This window comes from Petaurus breviceps, unplaced genomic scaffold (assembly GCF_028583685.1).
Source record: "Petaurus breviceps papuanus isolate PSGF00001 unplaced genomic scaffold, PetGlider_PUasm1.0 90515, whole genome shotgun sequence".
Classification (NCBI taxonomy): domain Eukaryota; kingdom Metazoa; phylum Chordata; class Mammalia; order Diprotodontia; family Petauridae; genus Petaurus; species Petaurus breviceps.
In genome coordinates, this window is record NW_027187269.1 from 4,406,346 (window position 1) to 4,426,999 (window position 20,654).

General features: G+C 35.5%; 1 protein-coding gene and 1 pseudogene across 2 annotated transcripts in view; both read left to right on the forward strand.

Moving 5' to 3' along the window:
* ARHGAP6 (Rho GTPase activating protein 6) overlaps window positions 1-20,654 on the forward strand; it is a 703,646-nt gene that overhangs the window by 477,674 nt on the left and 205,318 nt on the right. The window lies entirely within an intron of this gene.
* LOC138142066 (eukaryotic translation initiation factor 2 subunit 3 pseudogene) lies at window positions 11,499-19,092 on the forward strand (annotated as a pseudogene).

A 20,654-nucleotide genomic window follows, 5' to 3' on the forward strand; every position in this document is an offset into this window, starting at 1 on the left:
CAGCTACTAAAATAAATCCATGAAGCGATAGGCTTCATCTAGGTTAATGATGTGAATGAAGGAGAGGAGATGATTATAAAGGGTATTGTAAAGGCTGAATTAACAGAATTTGGCAACTGTTTTGAAGATTCAGGAGAAAGAATGAGACCTAGAGATCTCTTGTTATTATTGTTCAGTTGTTTCTGCCTCTTTGGGGTCCCTTTTGGGGTTTTCTTCTCAAAGATACTAGAGTGGTTTTCCATTTCCTTCTCCAGCTCACTTTACAGATGAGAAAACTGAAGCAAACAGGGTTAAGTAGCTGGCCCAGGGTCACACAGCTAATAAGAGTCTGAGATTGTATTTGAACTCAGGAAGGTGAGTCTCCCTAACTATACACCAGGCACTCTATCCATTGTGCCACCTAATTGCTCACATAGAGATCTAGCTGATTGTTTAATATCAAAAAATGTTACAAATTAGAGTTTTAATTTTATAATTTTGTTGATTGTCAGGATTTAAGAGATGGAGAAAAATGTTAATAATACAGATTAAACTTAAAGGGTTGTCGTGCACATTTCCCCTACAGAGATCCAATTGTTAAATATTTACTAGCATATTCTAGCATGAGGGTCACTGCAAGGTTACATTGCCATTAGCAAAAGTGTTTTGTACTAACATTGCTGGGATAATTATTTGAAATAAGTGTGAATTGGCATTGAGTAGGTTAAGAATATAACCAGATGGTCATAAACTACTTTTAACTTTACTTTCAACTCTTATATATAGCACTTATCATATTTTACTTTGTGTTATTGTTATTTCTATAATTTTCTGATCTCACCCACTGAGAATCATGAGTTCTGATAATCCCAGCATGCCACTGATAATGTATAGGACCTGAGCACATCACTTCCCACTTTCACAGACATAGTTTCTTCATCTGTCTTTATGGTCCCTTCTACTTCTAACATACTGTAATGTATGATTTCTGTACCTTTCTTCACCTTTGTCTCTCCCTCAGTACCTAGCATTGTTCCACAATCATATCATCAATGTTCTTTAAATTGAATTAATTCTTGAAAGTGTCACTTAGCCCCTCTGGACCTCTGTTCCTTATCTGTAAAATAATCCTTAAGCTCTAAAATCCCTTCCAGCTCTGAATCTAGCATTGTACAAATTAGTATCTCAGGATAGGAAATGTTTCTTTTGATTAAGTATGTGGTTAGGGATAGGAAGTTCCTGTTCTGCTCCTCTAAGATTGTTTAAAATAAGTACTAATGAGTAGAATGTGTTGAGAGCCCAGTTCACTAAGCACCTTTTTTTCTTATAAAAATAATACTCATTAATATGAATTGCAATAGAACTATGGTCTTCCTTTCCTTTCCTTTTTTCTCTTTTTTCTTTTCTTCCTTCCACCCTCCCCCTTCTTTCCTTTCTTCCCTACCTCTTTTCCTTCCTTTTTCTTTCTATTCTTCCTCCCTTACTTCAGTCTTTCTTTTTCTTTTTTCCCTTCCTTCTTTCTTTCCTTACTTCATTGCTTCATTTCCTTTTCTTCCCTCTTTTTTCATTTTCTCTTCCTGTTTTTCTTCTTTCCTTTTCTCCTTTTTCCTTCCTTCTACCCTTTTATCCTTCTTTCTTCCCTTCCTTCTCTCTATTCTACTTTCCTTTTTTCTCTTCTTCCTTCCTCCCTCCCTTCTTTCCTTTCTCCAACATTAGTTCCATTCTAAAGAGGATGTTAAAACTAGGCCAGGCAGAGCATGACAATAGTAACCAAGTCTTGAATGATCAAAGTTCCTCAACCTGAGCCACCTGCAAGGTGGGGTTGTGGCAAAGGGAAATCAGAATGTGTTAAGTTTAGCAACTTCTTGTCCTCTTTCCCTAGGCATAGGTGTATGGAATTCTGGAAACATATCAAGGGGATAAACTCAGCTATGACAGGTTTAAAATATTATAATCACCCTGGGAAAATCCCCAAGAGGAGGCATTAGAGTACAATGGAAAGAGTTCTGGACTTAGAAACAGAGAACCTGTGTTCAAATACTGTTTCTGCTATTTCCTACGTGGTTTACCATGGGCAAGTCAATTCATTCCTCTAGGTGTCAGTTTCCACATCTGCTAAATGAGAGGATTGTACTAGATGAAACCCTGGAGAGTTGGATCTAACATCCTAATAGCTCTCAATCTGTGATCAGATGATGAAGGAAGAGCATATATAAGACCACATTGTATAGACAAGCCTAGGTAAGAATTGACTACTAAATCCAATGTACTGCCTACTCATTCCTGGAATTTCATCTAGCCTTCATCTATACCGTCTTCCCAGTAGCATATAAACTTCTTGATGGCAGAGACTGCTTTATTTTTATCATGCTGTTCCTGAGCCTAGTGCAATACCTAGGATGCAAGTACTTAGACAATGTTTGTTAATTGATTAATTCCTTCACTTTCTCTGTACTTGGCCCACAACTAGTAGACCTGACTGACCATTGAAATGCCAGCTTGGTTCCCTCTGGCATAATTTTCTAAATGCTCTAGCTAATTATACTCTGTGATAGGAGGGCTGGGAAGAATCCTTCTATTCCCTATACCCTAGGAAGGGTATGAGCATTCTAGCAAGCCAAAGATATTTCAGCAAATGAAATATTTGATACCTGTCAGTTTTTCCTTCTACCTCTTTAACTGTCTTCTATGGCGGATGTTCTCAATGACAACCTGTCACATGGACTTCAAAGTGAACATCAGTTCAACAACTTACTCATTGGATACCTACTATGTGCAAGGCACTAAAAAAGTACACAATAGGATGAAACAATTTCCATATTAAGATGCTGTCTCCGAATGATCAACCTCCCATCAAAGGATTGATTAGTTGTGTGGATGGTGTTTATATTATTGTTTGTTACCCTGAATCAAAGAAAAGTATTGCCCTACTTATGTTTTTTTTTCTTTTTGTTTTTTTGAACTCACGTCTGTTCTTTCATGTTCTAAAATGTTATCAGCCACAGGAAAGCTTAAAAAAAAACAGCTATCCTTCTCTGCAAATAAGCCAGTGGATAAAGAACAATGTCTCTTCCTACCTTCACTTTTAATTTTCTTAACAGCATCCCCTCCCTTATGTATCCAAATATGGCCAACCCACAGGCCAAGGTACTTGTCATTACTTTTCCTTTTCTCAGGCCAAGTGGTCTCATGCTTCCCCCTAAGGAAATACATAAGTATCACTTATTTTCCCCTGCTGTTTCCTAAGAAAGGAGAATTGTTAAAATGATTTGCTTTTGTGAAGAGTAACTTCTTTATGATCTAAATTTCACAATATTCATTCAGATTACTGAAATATCCAAGTAACTTAAGTTAATTCTGTATTTTCCTTCATATAAAAAATCTAATGGGATGTCTCATAATTAAAATAATAAAACAATATCTAAAATTTTGAACTTAAAAACAGGAAAATTAGATTGTTTGCTTAACAGTGAAACTCACAACAGGGTTCCATTGAATAATAATCTCCGGCTATGTAAAGTACTTTTTATTTGTCAAAATTTACTTCCTATATTTTTTAAGGGATGCCTCCTAGCTTAATTTCAGAGATTTTTAGTTAATTTGCCAAACTTCAAAATACATTCTAAAGTGACTCATTGACATTTGCAATGCATAAAGAGATCCACTAACCTCTGCTTAATTAGGCAGGACCCTATTAGATGTATCCTCATTAAAAAAGAAAGAAATTTACAGTGCAGCATCAAGTTACTACCAGATAAACAGAATCATTATGAATCATACAAGTGTAGAAGACTTGGTTAGTTATAATGCTCATATTAATATTTTAACTGCAAATTGAATCTCATACAATTGATGTCATGAGGTCTTGAAAGAATGAAACACATTTATCAACTTGCTATTTGGATAGGTTTGCCAAAGGCAATTTATTTTCAATAGGAATTTTCGATGTATGAACCATTGTCAAATTTCCAGAGAACTCTGCTAAAGAGCTTTACTTTCCATTTTACCCTTTTTAGTCATTAAAGAAACTTTAGAGATCTCAAGGTCTTCTTTTGCCATCTGCTGTTTATAACACCTCAGTATTTAAGAAAACAAAAGTCATGTGACAGAGCCATCACCGGCAACTTTTGTGCTGAAGCAAATGACACAAAATTGCCCTCAATGATACTGGGAAGAATTCCCAGAGGAGAAAGGGAAAGAAGTGTGCCATCTGGTAACTTCCTATTTTAAATGATTTTTTTTAAGATTGGGTCACTCTAGCCCATGCTGGAAATGCTTGAGTCATTCATGGACCCAACCCCAATACTGAGCTGTATGGAAGCTTTAACCTTCTGCTTTCCTGATCTGGACCAGTTTGGAGTTCTTCAGACATTGAAGATTCCAAGGTTATCCACTGCATCCCGGTCTTGCCACTGACTTCAGTGACTCTGGAAAAGAGAGTGAGGTTCCATAGACGGCCTTGTAGTCCTGCCCCAGATGCTCAGCATATTAGTGCTGATTTTAGCATTGATATCCAATTGGCTTAACCTTACTATATCTCAATCCCCTTGATTCAAGAGATCCACCAGCCTCAGCCTCCCTAGAGATGACAGAGCTGTGCTACCTTCAATCAGCCTTCACATATTATTTTTGATAAAGTGAATTGTAAGATGTGATATAGTGACTAATGAGTTTATCCTAGAGTAAGAAAACTGCTTTAGATAATATATTTGTTGCAGATGAGTTACTGATCTGTATCGGTGAAGGAGTTTCCAGTTGAGGAATTCTCTACATGTGTTAATCATAAGACCAACAACTTCACCACCATCACTATCCCCCCAAAACTATATCAACAAGTCTTCATTTGTTGTTCATTTATTTTAGTCATGTCTGACTCTTTGTGACCCTGTTTGGGGCTTTCTTGGCAGAGTTACTGGAGTAGTTTGCCATTTCCTTCTTCAGCTCATTTTGCAAATGAGGATACTGAGGCAAACAGGATTAAGTAACTCTCCCAGAGTCACACAGATAGTAAGTGTCTGTGGTCAGATTTGAACTCAAGAAGATGAGTCTTATTTACTCCAGGTCTATCTAATGAGCCACTACTAAACTGCCCAAATGTGAATTTAAATGCCTATTTGCTTTATTTTTCTTTAATATTTGTATGTATTGTTCTCTAACTTTTCCATATTGGCTCATATTTTCTCATGTTTTGCTGAATTTGTCATGCCCGTTACATTCATCTGCTGGAGTTTTTTTTTTTTTCATTTTTTTCCTAATCAATAGACATCCATTTTGTTTCCAGTTTATTTAAATTTTTGTAACCATAAAAGGTGCTGCTTTGAATATTTTATAGTGTATAAGAATTTTCTGCCTTTGACTTTATTGTGGTATATGACCACTAATAAATTCCAAATTCTTTCACAGGATTATTGGATCAATTCACAGCTCAACTAGCAGTATATTACTGTTCCCATTTTTTTCATTGTTCATCAAACATTGAATATTTTAATTTTTATCATCATTGATAATTTGATGAATATGAGGGGACATTTAAGAATTATTTTAATTTGCATCTTTTGTTATTAATGATATGAAGCATTTTTTTAGAATGATCAAGATACTTATACTTTTGTGCAATTCTTAATATAATTTAGATTCTATGTCTTTACTAGGAATATTTTCTATAATATTGATGAAATATTTTTTCCTAATTGCCACTCTCTTTTTATCTTAGTTCCATAGATTTTCTTCAAGTCAGTTTTATATAACACAAATATACATATATATGTGTGTGTATATGTATATGTGTGTGTGTATATATATGTATATACTTTAATGATACTTTCTATCCCTTGATTACTTAAATAATTTTTCCTTAACTATGGATTTGAATGTTACTTGCTTTTATTCTCCTTTTATTTCCGAAGGTTGTGGAATTTTCTATTTAGGTAATATATTAACTTAATTACTCTATTCCATGATTTGTAACCATATAGCAATACCAGAAAAATATTAATATTTTAAAAGTAAGCCTCATTTTGAGGGATAAGGTTAAAAGTCCTTAAAAGCACTGCAGTCTTGCAAAGTAGGCATTTAATAAAAGTTTTATAATTGTTTAACTATATTGTTGTTTGTCACAAAATATTTGTGTATTTTTTACTTCAACTTCTGCCAAGAAAGTGTTTAAAAAACAGAGCAGGAAAGATGCAATAAAGTAAGTCAGTTTTTATATGGAAACCATCCCCCACCCCCTTATTATGGTAGAGAATACAAGTTTTAAACAAATATTTGGCTAGAAGTTTTCAGAGAAACAAAACACCCTTTTGAGAAAACAGTGTTAATACTCATACTCATAAACATCAGTGATAGAGTATACCCTAGAATGCTTTCAAAATGTAGAAAACAAATGAAGGAGTAATTAAACAGAATATTTTTAAAGTATAGTGACTGTAGTTTTCTTATTGTCTTTTTAATTTATTGGAAAATTTAACTAGATAAATATATTAGGTTATTTGTCCTTTGTGTATAATAAACTTTTTTAGAATTGTACCATTTGGAGTTGTCCATTAACTGGCCTTACTATTAGGGATGATTCCTACATATGTAGATATTGCTGACGTGGGAAGAATTTGGTTGTAACTCATTTAATCCAAATAGTTGTGCAAAACACAATAAGACAAAAGACATTAGAAGATGGGAGAGTTTATCATATAATCACAGAAGAGTACCAAGAAGACAAGCAAAAACATATTTTAAAATAGGTAAAGTGACAGTGTAGGAGGAATTCACCAGTTTTGGTGGGTTGTTTTTATTGTTCTTATTGTTTGTTTGTTTCTTTGACACTTGGATCTTGTTCAGCACTCTAAAGGAATAGAGTTTGTATGGTTTAGATGACAGGCAACTACTTTGTAGCTTGCTTCATGAGAAGGTTCAGTATCCCAGCAGCAGAGGAAGGTGGAGTATATTGTGACAGGTGCTAAGATAACTAAATTTTTTTTGAATTCTGGAATAAAAAAATATCATTGGCCTCTAAGACATCTATTTTTCCTTTTGATTATTTTCATAAGTTTCAAAATTTGTGAAGTTGGAACTTAATTAATAACAATCTCATTCCTTTTTTTGCTTTCTTTCTCATGTCTATACTCTAGCATCTTTTATGTAAATTTCCCTCCAAAAGAATGTTTTCAATAAAAATGAGGATGCATTCCTCACAGTAATATAACTAGATTTGGGTACCTGGTGATATGGGACAAATATTTCAATTCAATTAAACAAATATTAAGTGCCCTCTATATGCAGGGCAAGGTACTAGGTCTGGCACTGTGTTTGCTTTTTGTAAAAATAATTGAGTGGTCCTGCCTAAAATGTCCACTTATGTACATTTATCTATCCATAGTAATCAGATCACAGTGAAGCTTATACCTAGATCAGATGTACACATTGACATTTTTCTGTAATGGCAAACCACAATTGGGTAAGTCCTTTAACCTCTGCCAACTTTAGTTTCCACATCTGTAAAGTGATAATAATAGCACCTACTTCACAAGGTCATTGTGAGGAAAAAGTAGAAAACATGTAAAAAATATTTTGCAAACTTTAAATTGCTACACAAATGAAAATTATTATTATAGCTATTATTTTGTATCACAAATTTGATCAACATTAAAGTTTTAAATGTAAATTTGACACTTAACTTGTCTACATAAAGAAATTGATATTTGGGGGGTGGCTAGATGGCTCAGTGAATAGAGCACACTAGCCCTGGAGTCCAGAGGACCTGAGTTCAAATCTGGCCTCAGACACTTAACACAAAACTAGTCATGTGACCCTGGGCAAGTCACTTAACCCCGATTGCCCCTCCAAAAAGCAAAAAAAAAATGATATTTGAAACTAATTTCTTGTATAGTTATTATTTTTATTCTAATAGTAATTATAAAAAGAAGTGATTCTGAGATTGAATTTCAAGCTATCTGAAAGAGGTACAATACCAAAACCTCAGAAAATACCCTGAGTTATTAGCAAAAAAAAAAAGTCAACAAAAATATCAATAACTTTCAACTCATGCCCACTTTTCCTTTACTAAAATTAATTTTTTTTAATTTCTTAAATTATTCATGTATCAAGATCATCTTTAATGAATGAAAAGGGATCGAGCAGCCTTGCCCAAATAATACTTGATAGTAAGCCTTACAGTTTCACAGTTGACTAAATAGTACAGAGTATTTGAAATTGTCCTATTTATGTTTTGATAAGAAAATTCTTTAATATAGTAGAAAAAATTAAATTTTAAAATTTCTCCTGGGGAGCAGCTAAGTGGTGCAGTAAATGGAACACCAGCCCCAAAGTCAGGAGGACCTCAGTTCAAATCCGGCCTCTGACTCTTAAGTTACTAGCTGTGTGATATTGGACAAGTCACTTAACCCCAATTTCCCTGCCTTTCCCCCTTCAAAAAAGACCAAAAACAAAACGAAACAAGATTTCTCCAACATGGATCTCTTCCATGCATCTGTTAAAATTATATGATTACTTTAAAAATGTAGTTATAGGTACATCTTTTACCTTTTGATTATTAATATCAAATGAGGCATAAAGAAGATATTTACATGCTTACCAAAATGTGTTTGACAGTGTTAGGGGGGTATTTCTTGCATGGAATACAACTGGAAGAGGTATTTCTTTTGGATAGGGACCTTGTCCCAAATGTGGTTGTGGTTTGTCCTTCACTCTTGAAGAAGAAATGACATCAGGGAGATGATGACATGACTTGCAGTTGACTTTGAGTGAGGGAGGGCTGTGCAAGGTCACCAGCCTCACTTTCTCCTCTAGAGCCATGTGGGTCCAGTGGATAGATATCTATCAGAACGACTGGAGATGGCCCAGGGTGCAGTGAGAGATCTTGTCCCTTTTTAAGCTAAGGTTTTTTCAGATTCTCACTTACAGTGAGGTAACACCCATTCAGTGAATAGGCCTCTTTAAGAAGTGAGTCAAGGGATGGCCCCTTTAATTTAAAAAAAAATGAAACTGGGAGGGGAAGAACAGAATCAAATATACTTTGTCATTTAAAGCTCTTCACAATCTAGCCCCTTCATACTGTTCCAATCTCCTTACACTTTACTCTACTACATACCCTATTCAAATAATTTACAAAGGCTACTTGCTATTCCTCAGATGTGATAATTTTCTCCCAATGCTATCTATATTTGTATTGGCTCTGTCTTCCCGTTTCTGTAATGCTCTCATTTTCACCTCTGACTCCTAATTTCCCTGGTGTCCTTCCAGGCTCAGCTCAAATCCTACCTTCTATAGGAGGGCTTTCTAAATCCCCAAGGCCAGTCCCTTCTAACATTCCATTCCATTTGCACAGTATATATTTTGTTTGCACATAGGTACTTATATGTAGTCTTCCTCCTTCATCTTAGAATGTTAACTCATTGAGAGCAAAGACAGTGTTTTTGCCTTTCATTGCTTAGTACATTTCCTGACACATAGTAAGCACCTAATGAATGGGTGATGACTGAGTAGACTTCGTGAGTCTTTCAAAGTGGTTTTCCTGTAGTCACAATGTAAGTTGTTGTCCTAGTTGTAGTTCACCTTATGTATGTCAACCACACATGCAGGTTTCTCTGAATCTATCCTTTTTGAAATTTCTTTTGGTCCAATACTCTATTACATTCATGTACCATAATTTGTTTAGTCATTTCCAAATTGACGGACACCCCCATAAGTCTCATTGTTACTGAATTGTTTCGTGTCCAATTCATCATGACCCCATTTGGGGTTTTCTTGGCAAAGATATTAGAGTGGGTTGCCATTTCCTTCACCATCCCATTTTACAGATGAGAAAACTGAGACAAATAGTGATTTACCCTGGGCAAGTGTCTGAGACTAGATTTGAATTTATGAAGATGAGACTTCCTTATTCTAAGCCTAGTACTCTACTATAGCACCTACCTTCCCCTAAGTCACCATTGCTTTGTTGCAACGAAAAGTGCTACTAGAGATAGTTTTATTTGTATTTCTACTAGTTTATCCCAATGCTTTTCTTGGGAGTGACATTGACCTAACTGAATCAAGTCCTGGATGACTGCAGACATTCCTAAATGAAACTCATACTACTCAAAATATTGGCCTAATTATTTGCACAAGAAAAAAATGTTTATAAAGAGTCTCTTCCATTCAGAATATAATATAAGGTTGAATGGATAACCCATAAAGTTAATCTATCAATTACATATATTTTGGACACAGACTGCAGATGGGCAAAGCACTGAACACAGAATTAAGTAAGAGGCCAAGAGTAGACTTGAATGTTTTGGAAATTAGACCAGAGTTTTAATAATTTTTCTCTTCTCTTCGAGACAAAGGACTATTTTTTAATACAAATATTCTCCTGATGATTCTGTGACTGTGAATTATGGAATACTACAGTTTTCAAAGAATTAAAATTGCAGGTAATCCATAGTGGTTGAAAAACATGTGGTAACCAGATGTAAATAGGCTATAACATATTACTTGTAAAGAATTCTGCACCAAAGGTGGCATCATTCAAGAGAAATATGAATGGAATTGGAAATAAAGTAGTGGGTAAGAAGAAATGGACATCCCTCATATCTATTGGCACCAAAGATCAACCTGTCCTCTTATGCCATCATGTTAGGTTGATCCCATCTGGTAGATTTATGGGGGAGAATGGATGAGACACACAGGGTAGAAAGGTATAAATGGGTTGCTGTGATCTGAAATGATTAAAATGAATTACACCTCCCCACCCCATCACTAAGATCACAGATTCATTGAACTGCCAAAAAAATATTAGTTGAGTTTCTACTATGTGCCACACATTGTGCTAAATGCTAGTGCCATGTCCTCAAGGAATTCTCATAGTTACATATGAGAAATATATGAAATAGGTAAAAAATAATAATCTGGAAGTGAAAGGCACAAAGAATTGGAGATGGGGATGGGATGGGGGGAGGAGAAACAACTAAGAAAGACCTGCAGGCTGTAGGTTTTTATCTGAGACTTGAATAAAGTCAGAAAAACCAAGATTCAGACTTAGGATCAAGTAACTAATTAGTGCCTTGTGCTTACTAATGTTGACTGAAGTAAGTTTAATTGACTAACAACTACTATTTGATTATTACACCACTTACATAGCTTTTTAATTAAAGAAAAAAATTAGTGCTAAGATTGCCAATTCCAGTAGTTTTGAGATTGATAGTATTTGGAGAAAATTTTTAAATTATATATATTTTATTGTATTTTTGTTTATTTTGTTAAACATTTCCCAGTTACATTTTTTTTTGGAGTGGGGAAGGCAAGGCAATTGGGGTTAAAGAGAAAAAAAATTTTTTCGGAGCGGGGAAGGTAGGGCAATTGGGACTTGCCCAAGGTCACATGGCTAGTAAGTGTTAAATGTCTGAGGCCAAATTTGAACTCAGGTCTTCCTGGCTCCAGGGTTGGTGCTCTATTCACTGTGCCACCTAGCTGTCCATAAGGAGAAAATTTTTTGAAAAATATATTTATATCTTTCCAGGACCTGACCACCTTGGGTGTTACCAAGTTGACTTCACTTTCACATAAAATTATCAGCAGACAAGCCACAATTAATTTAGGCAAAATTGGCCATGGAGCACATTGAAAGTAGTAAAAGCTATTTCTGGAGTTTAGATTGTCTGATTAAAAAATGATCAGAAAAAGACTATTAACGTTAAGTTGGAGTATGCTAATACTAAGATTTACAAACTTGATGACCCAAGTTGTTTTCAGCCAGAATGCTTCAGATCTTGTGGAAATAGCACTCTTGAAATTCCTTTAGACATTCCAGGAACTAAAGGAAATTTCAGATTAGTAAGACATGTCTCTTTTGTGGATTGTCCTGACCATGCTATTTTGATGGCTACCATGCTAGTAAGTGCAGCAATCATAGATATAGCCCTACTGTTAATAACTGGTAATGAGTCTGGTCCTCAGCCTCACACTTCTGAGCATCTAGCTGCCCAGGAAATCATGAAATTAAAACATTCTGATTCTACAGAACAAAATTGATTTGGTAGAAGAAAGTCAGGTTAAGGAACAGTATAAATTGATCCTTTGTATTTGTCAAGTTGCAGAGGGAGCTCCTATTATTCTAATTTCTCTTCAGCTGAAGTGTAATATTGAAGTTGTTTGGGGAAAGAAAATTCTAGTACCCCCAGGAGACTTTACTTCAGAACCCAGACTTCTTATTATTCAGTCTTTTGACATAAACAAGTATAGTTGAAGCTAATGACCTTAAGGGTGGTATGATTGGTGGTAGTATTCTCAAAGAGTACTAAAGGTGGCTTGGGAGTTGGAAGTCAGGTCTGGCATTGTCTAAACATAGTGAAGAGAAACTCATGTGTGAGCCAATCTTTTCCAAAATCATAACAGTTTTTTGCCAAGCATAATAGTCTTCAGCATGCTGGAGGCCTTATTGGGTCTGGAACAAAAATTGATCCAGCTCTGTGCTGAGCTAACAAAATGGTGGAACAGGTACTTGGTACAACTGGAATGATACCTGAAATCTTTATAGAATTGAAAATTTCCTATTTCTGGATTAGATGACTTTTTGGTGTGCACACTGAAGGAGACAAAAAAATGTAGCAAAGGTGCAAAATTGTCCAAGAATTAAGTGATCATGGTGAACATCGTCTTCTTGTCTATTGGAGGAAGAATCAATGCAGTAAAGTTGATTTAGGCAAGATCATTCTCACTAATCCTGTGTGTTTGGAAATAGGAGAAAAAAAATGCCCATGGTCAGAAGTGAAAAATGTTGGAATTTAATTGAATGGGATTACATAAGAAGTCCAGCCAATGGTAGATGATGAATAAAGAACAATTACTGAGTGCCTAACTTTGGCTGAGGAGAAAGATTCCACTTAAATCTAGGGATGTATTTTCAAAGCAATAATGGGGAAATAATTTCATAGCGGTGAATACTGGATAGTTTCATCATTTCTTGTGATGAAAATTTAACGTCTGGTATTAAAATACTAGTCAATGTCTGCAATAAATATAAAAATTAACATAATGGTGAATTTGTTTTGGATTTTAACAGAAATTAATCTTTTTCATACTTCATGTCTAATATATACATTGCTGAGGTTTAAACTAAGATATATTTATAACAGTCAAGCCAAATTCACTGTAGTACATTTAACAAAACCTGTGAAATAAAGTTTTTCTTATTTTTTATTGTTTCTGTGAATAGCCCCAGCCATCAAAAATGGTTTCAACAGTAAAATGCTTAAATAAAAAAATGTTTTTGAAGACAAACTAAATATCTATGTATCTATGTGTTATGTGTATATGTGCGTATACATATATATATGTAAACTGATTTTTTCTGTTAAAGAGGTGGATGAAATTTTGTAAATGTTTAGAGTATTCATGTCAATTACTATATATAACTATGCAAATTTCAAAACTATTTAGTGAAGACCATTGCTAATAGGTGAACTTTAGGCTGTTGTCTGAGAGCGTCAAATTTTTGGAGAGTTCAACATTTTTTATATAGTTACATAGACCTCATCCAGAAAATAAATTCTCTAGATATTTTGCTGAATATTAAATGCTTCACTGAAATAAGTTCTAAGTCATATATCTAATTAAATATCAACATGGAATGATCCTCAGCATCCCTGATAGTCATGCTCAGTGAGGATCAGAATGACAGTTCAGAATTGAGCCTATGTATGTGTTTAGTGTGTCTTCAGCACACTGTCTCAGAGGCTAGATAGGGGAAAACGAGAGTCTGGATTTTTAAGCACTTGACAATCATAATTTTCCACTACAGATTTCTCTGAACTAAACCAGATGATGGAAGAAAAACATTAACTTGTGGTTTCTAAATAGGAATGGACTTATGTTCATTCCTTTTCAGTAGGCTTTTGGAAAGAGGGAAGGGTAGTGGGCTTCCCATTTGCTTGTTCACCCCCTCCAACTGCCTTCAATTGATTCTGGCTGTGCCACCCACCTGGAACTTTATGGTTTCCATGGCAATATTGTCTGATTTTCTTAGTAGAGCATTCTTCCAGTTTTCTGCGTGGTGATCCTTGTACATATTTACAAAGATTCCTCACTTCCTCTCCATGGAGGCTCACCGCAGGAGGTAACTAGTTCAATACATGTTTACAATGCATCTGAGGAACAATTATTGTTTAGAGGTTTCATTTTTATTTTGTTTTAAAAATTTACCTTTCTTTGAAGGTAAAATAATGAAGGAAAGAGAAGTATCCAGAATTATCTTCAGGAAAGAATCCAGATACAATATTCTGATACAGATGAATTCACTTTTCAAGTTAGAAGTATTTATAGTTACTTTAATCAGAATCCCAGAAGCATACTCCAAATTAAAGTAGAAAAGGCCCTGGCTAATATTTATAAAATACAGTGTTGTAAGTTTTATATAGATCCCTGTTCTTTTTGTATCTTGATCTAAAAGGCAGAAATGATACTGAATATATTAGTCCTTATTATTTACTATACAGGGCAGTTAGTTTACAGGTATGTGCTACTTTAAGTAAATCTTTATGCATACACACACCCATACACAGGGATACGGACTGGACTTATGAATTATTTGCTATAGAGAACTTATGTGAGAGTTGAGAGGCTAGATGCCTTGCTAGTAGATATGAGGACGGCTTGAACTTAGGTCTTCCTGGCTCTAGGGCCAGCTCTCTAATCAGTAAGTAATGCTTCCTGTATAAGACTACCCTTGTAAATATAGATAAATGGACAGATAAGAAATAAAAATTATGATATATTTTAACTAATATTAGGAAGCAATTATTATACTATATTAATATTATAATTATTATATAATGTTCACCAAAGTCTTATTTAAAATAATAAACTCAATTAGCTCTTTTAAAATAGGATTCAGTTCATGCATGACTTTTAAGGGCATGACTGGCATGCAAAATGAGAGGCTGCTGCATCATTTCCTTACAGTATGATTTTTAATTATTTCATTTCTTTAGAAGCTATATAGTTTACATGCAATAATCCAATTTTCATTATTTTACTTTCTTCCATAATGGAACTACATAACTGGTGAAAACTTCACATGTGTATTAAACACTCAGTGCTTATTGACATCATTCAGAAGAATATGAATAGTTTTCATTATTTTAAAAACATGGTACCTACCTCTAAATGGCTTTAGAAACTGGAATTTAATTGCTGTGAATGCCATAGAGGGGGGACATTCAAGTCTAAGGAAAGACCAAGAAAAATTAAAGATTCATTAATAACTTGATCTGTCTACTTTGTCTTTCTGTTAGAGCAATTCCATGTGTGGGAAATAAAGTACTTAGAAGTGCAAATGGAATGCTGAGAAACAACCTGTGATCTATATATTCAGTAACTGATCTATGCCTTATTTAATAGAATGATACCCAATCCCTTGGTGCCTAGCAAGAGCACAGTTAGTAAGTGCTCTTCTTTCATAACCTCCTAATGGTAAAATGCTTTCAATTCATGAGATATGGCTCCTCTATAGGAATCATGTCTGGGAAAAATTTACTCATTTTATCATTTAGATTTAGGTTATTTGACTTACTATCCTGATTTTACTTATATATCCCTGAGATTTATATATGATTCATTTTAAAGATTGAAAGACAAAAGAAGATAAAAAGCAACTTAAAGACAGTTATTACTTCTAATAATGGAATTACTTGATGGCTATTGTTAAATTTAAATAATTTTCACAGTATGTATATATACACATATACATGTGTGTGCATATACATACATATGTGTGTATACGCACATACGTGTGTGTTTGATCCAAACATTAATGCTTTTTATATACAAGGCAATATACTAGTCACTGAAGAGACAGAGACAGAAATGAAAAAGTCCCTACCCTTGAGGAGACTACATTCTAGGTGGGGGATGGGAGGAGATGAAATATGGGGCCAAGTAAGTAACTACAAAGATTATTCCAAGGTTTTTTGTCTTTGTTTTTTAAGTTACATCAAAATAGGTAGTAACTGAGGGCATGGATGGAAGAGTGAATCAGGAAAGTCTTATGAAGAAGATGGCAGCTAAGATGTGTTTTTTAGGAAACTAGTGATTCTCTTCCACAAAGCAGAAGTGAAGAGGGTGTGCACCCATGTCTGAGGGAGCATTTCTGTAAGGTCATGGAAGATGAAATGTCATATTCAGGGAACAGCTGCAGGGGGCCAGTTTGACAAGACCAGGGTATTATATATTATGAAATACAATTGGAAGAATAGGTAGGGACCTGGTTATGGAGGGCTTTAAATGCCAGGCTGAATAACTTATATATTTTTCTAGAAACAACAGGGAATTATTGAAGTTTTTTTTAATAGGAGAACTATATGATGAGGTCTGTGCTTTAGGAATATCAATTTGTCAGTTGTGTGGAAGATGGATTAGATAAGGGAGAGACTGGATCATTTAAGAGGCTCTTGGAGATTATCCAGGTAAAAAATGATAAAGACCTGAACTATGGTTGAGTTCATCTTTGAATGGAGCAAAGACAGACATCAGAGCTGTTGTTGGAGTGATAATTATTGTTATTTCAACAACAACAATAACTTGCCATTATATAGCACTTTCAAGTTTGCAGAATTGTTTATATTCTTTCATTATATTAGCTGTGTACTTTATCTCATTTTAGTGGTAGGATTAACAAGCCTCAGTAATCTGGATATAATGGTAGAAGCAGAGGGAAAAGGCAAAAGTGACTCCAAGATTGCAAACCAGGGTGACTACGAGGGCAGTGTGACCATCAATAGAAATGGCAAGGTTTGGAGGTTAAGTGGAAGTTAAAATGAAGTTCTGTTTTAGACATGTGTTTGAGATGCCTGTGGACTCAAGGGAGATGTTCATAAGACAGCTGCTAATATAGGACCAGAGTTCAAGATGGCAATTAGGGATGGCTATATCTATTTGGAAGTCATCTGTATAAACATCATAATTGAATCCAGAGTGGCTGATAAAATCACAAGGTGGATTCTCTAGAGATAAGAATGATGGGGGGAAGTAGCGAGAACAATTGGAAAAATCTGAGAGGGTCCAGAAGAGAGCCATAGGAGGCGAGGACAGTGGGACCAGAGACTGGGAGTTCTGGCCATTCTGATGTCAGGGTAGGGTTGAGGTGAACAGATGCTGTGCTCTATAGCTGGGGTGGAAATGTAAGGTACAGTTGTAACAAGGCTTGGAGGGGATTAGAAAGGAAGGAAACCAGAGTGAAAAAGGTCTTGTGTTTCTGCCACATTCATGTGTCTGTGCTCTTTATAGCTAGAGATTCTTAGACTCTCACTTGGCCCATCCCAATTGCAATCACTCAACTGGTACATTTGTATCTTAAAATACCATGAGTAATCAAACAATATATTTTACAAGGTCTTCTTGCCCTTGGACTTGTACACATAGTTTTAAAGTAGCTCTACAGAATTTGGGGACTGTTATGAGTCAACCAACAAGTATTTATGAGGACCTTTTGTGTCTTTACCCTTAGATTCCAAAAGATTATATTCAAACTCAACATGGACACAATTAACATTCAAAAATGTTTGTATTAATTTCAAACTATGGAGGAGAAAGGTCAATCTAAATTAGAGAATACTTGGAATTTCAGAATATTTTTAAAGCAATGTAATTTTACTTCAGGCATACACTATAACCCATATGAAAAACAAAGAAAATGTTACAAAGGCCTCATGAGACCTACTTTAGTAAGAAAAAATGAGAATTACTTATACTTAGCACATTAGTGGTTTGTATATAAATAGTCAGCAAGCTTTTATTAAACCGCGTGTGCTAAGCACTGTGCTATCACTGGGGAAAAAATATATGGGAAGAGAAAAAAGTCCCTGCCTTCAAGGAGTTTACATTCTAATGGAGAAGACAACACATAAAATGAAGCTAAAAGAGTAGGGGGGGGAGGTACTAGAGGGAAAAGTCTGGAGGAATATGGCTTGGATGGATGGCCTAGGCTGGATGTTGTTGTTATTGTTGTTGTTGTGTCTTGTCTGACTCTTCATGACTTCATTTGGGGTTTTCTTGGTAAAAATACTAGAATGGTTTTCTATTTTCTTCTCCAGCTCATTTTACTGTTGAGGAAACTGAGGCACACCAAGTTAAATGACTTGTTCAGGGTCACACAGCTAGCTAGTGTCTGAGACCAGATTTGAACTCAGGAAGATGAGTCTTCCTGAGTCTAAGCCTGGCACCCACTTTAGATGGAGATTCTAGGAGAAGCCATCCAATCTGAGTAATGGGTCACAGGAACAAAGGGTATTCCTACCATATTAATTCCAGGGCTATAGTGATCTAGGATGATAAGGACATAATGGAGAAAGTCTTGAGGTGTGCAGCCTGGTAGGAAATAGGTAGAATTCTAGGATTTAGAGCTGTAAAGAACTTTTTTCTACTAAATACTACCCTAATTCAAGGTCTTATCACCTCTTAGCTAAATTATTGCAATAGTCTCCTCATAGCCTTCTCTGTTTCTAGTCTCTTCCCTCTCCCAGACAGTTTTACAACTGTAACATAATCTTTCCAAGCCATAGGTCAATGATGTCAGTTCCTTGCTTAGAAGTTTTAGATCTATAGGTCTTTTTATTGAAAGGGATCTTAGAGGCCCTCTAGGCCAACTTACTATTATTATTACTATTATTTTACAGATAAGGATATTCATACTCAAAGAGGTTGTGAATTACTTAAGATTACACAGATAGTCAGGGGTCAAGATGGGATTTAAACCCAGATCTTTTGACTCCAAATATTATATTATTTCTACTATACCATACCACCTTCTCTTGGTAGCACTCTATTGTCTCTAATACAATAGATAGATAGATAGATAGATAGATAGATAGATAGATAGATAGATAGATAGATAGATGAAAATACAAATAAATAAATAGAAATACAATAACAAAATGAATATACATAAATAAATAATAGAAACTCTGTTTATTGTAATGGTAATGAAATTTGATGATCCCTTTGTATTGGAAAGCTGACAGGTACTTAGCACCTAGTTTCAAATTAAGCCTCTGTAAAGAAATGCAAGGTATGAACCCCCTGTTGCTGACATAACAGGAAGGGGCTGAACAGGGAGGAACTATATAAGGAAAAGCACAATAAGGAAAAACCTATATAAGGAAAAGCACAAGCTAGACAGACAAAATTTCCCGGGATAAGCATCGTGGAGGCAGGGCAGCTGCTGCTAGACTGAAGAATGAACTGAGAATTGAGAAGAACTGAGAAGAGGACTGAGAATTGAGAACTGAGACAGAATTTCTTGGAGCAAGCCACGTGGAGGCTGGATAAAGTGATTTTGATTTTGAGAATGGAACTTATGGTACTGAAGACTTCTGAGGGCCAACTGGAGCTGCTGAGGATTTCCAAGTGCCAGCCAGAGGTGCAGAAGACTGAGGAAGCATGACTGTTGTGCCAGTACTTTGTACAAATACTGTTGTGACTTTTTTAATGTGTGTGAATGTTCTTGTGGCTTTGTTAAGCCTTGTCTTCCCAAGAACAGAGACTGAAGATCTGAGATGTACTGGACACTGTGAACCCCAATGTGGAGCAGGAACTGCATAGAGAGCTGGACAAGGAGCTGGGAGCTGTCTGCCTTTGAACTCAAGTGGCAGTTGGTTAGATTCAGGCAGGACCTGGCACCATGGAAGAGGAACCATGGGAGCTGAAAGCCTGTCCTGAGTCAAGATGAAAAGACCTCTCTGTGGGTACTGAGTAGTGACTGATGAAATTGTAATTTACCTGTGTAGAGTGTGCATGGCTTTTGTATTTTCCACTACCCCTTAAGAGGGTACTAAGTAGTGATTGTTGAAGTTGTAACTCAATTGCACCCTATGGGTGGAGAACTTTGACTTTTCTACTTTGTGATCCCAAGCCTCCTTAAGGATGATTGAATGATTGAGTTACTAAATGATTGTACTTTGTTGAAAACTATATGGCCATTTTAGTGATAGGTTGTTAAGTTATAACATTATGAATGCTGTACCTTGATTTTCTATGAATGTTTTGCTCTGATTTGTTATTGAATAAATAGAATTCTCTATACTATGTAATCAGAACCTTGAAAGCTGTTCACAGTAGCAGTCCTCTAGAAAACTGATCATGCTTGACTTTATACTTGGCATTAAATTTCTCTAAAATATTACTCCAAGCTACTTTCCCAAATTTGTTTCTTCTCACTCTCTTTACCCTTTCTGCATGTCCATCAAATTGAGTTACTAGCCATCTTCCTAACTGGTTTGCCTCCTTTTGCCATTTTGGCCTACCCACTTCCTGTTATCCATTCCTGCAATGCACTCACCTCTCCCCTCTATAGTTTTAGTCACCATTCAGCTCTGGTGCCACCCCTCATAGGAAGCTATGTTGACCCAAGTCTAACTCAGTCCAGACTAGAGATACAATCTGGGGGTGAGACCAGAAAGAGACATTTTATGTGGGTCATAAAATGCAATAAAAATGACTTTACTAACAAAAGATTTCTAAGGTCAGAAAGTTAGTAGTTCAGATTAAATGTCATCTTCCCTCTTCCTCTTCATTCATAAGGATGTGGCCACTTAGGGTAGAAAGGTACTCTGAAGGAATAGGGAGATAAGCATCTCATACTCTGCTTTTTTTTTATATGCCTGAGGAAACAAGGAAGTCAAAAAGCC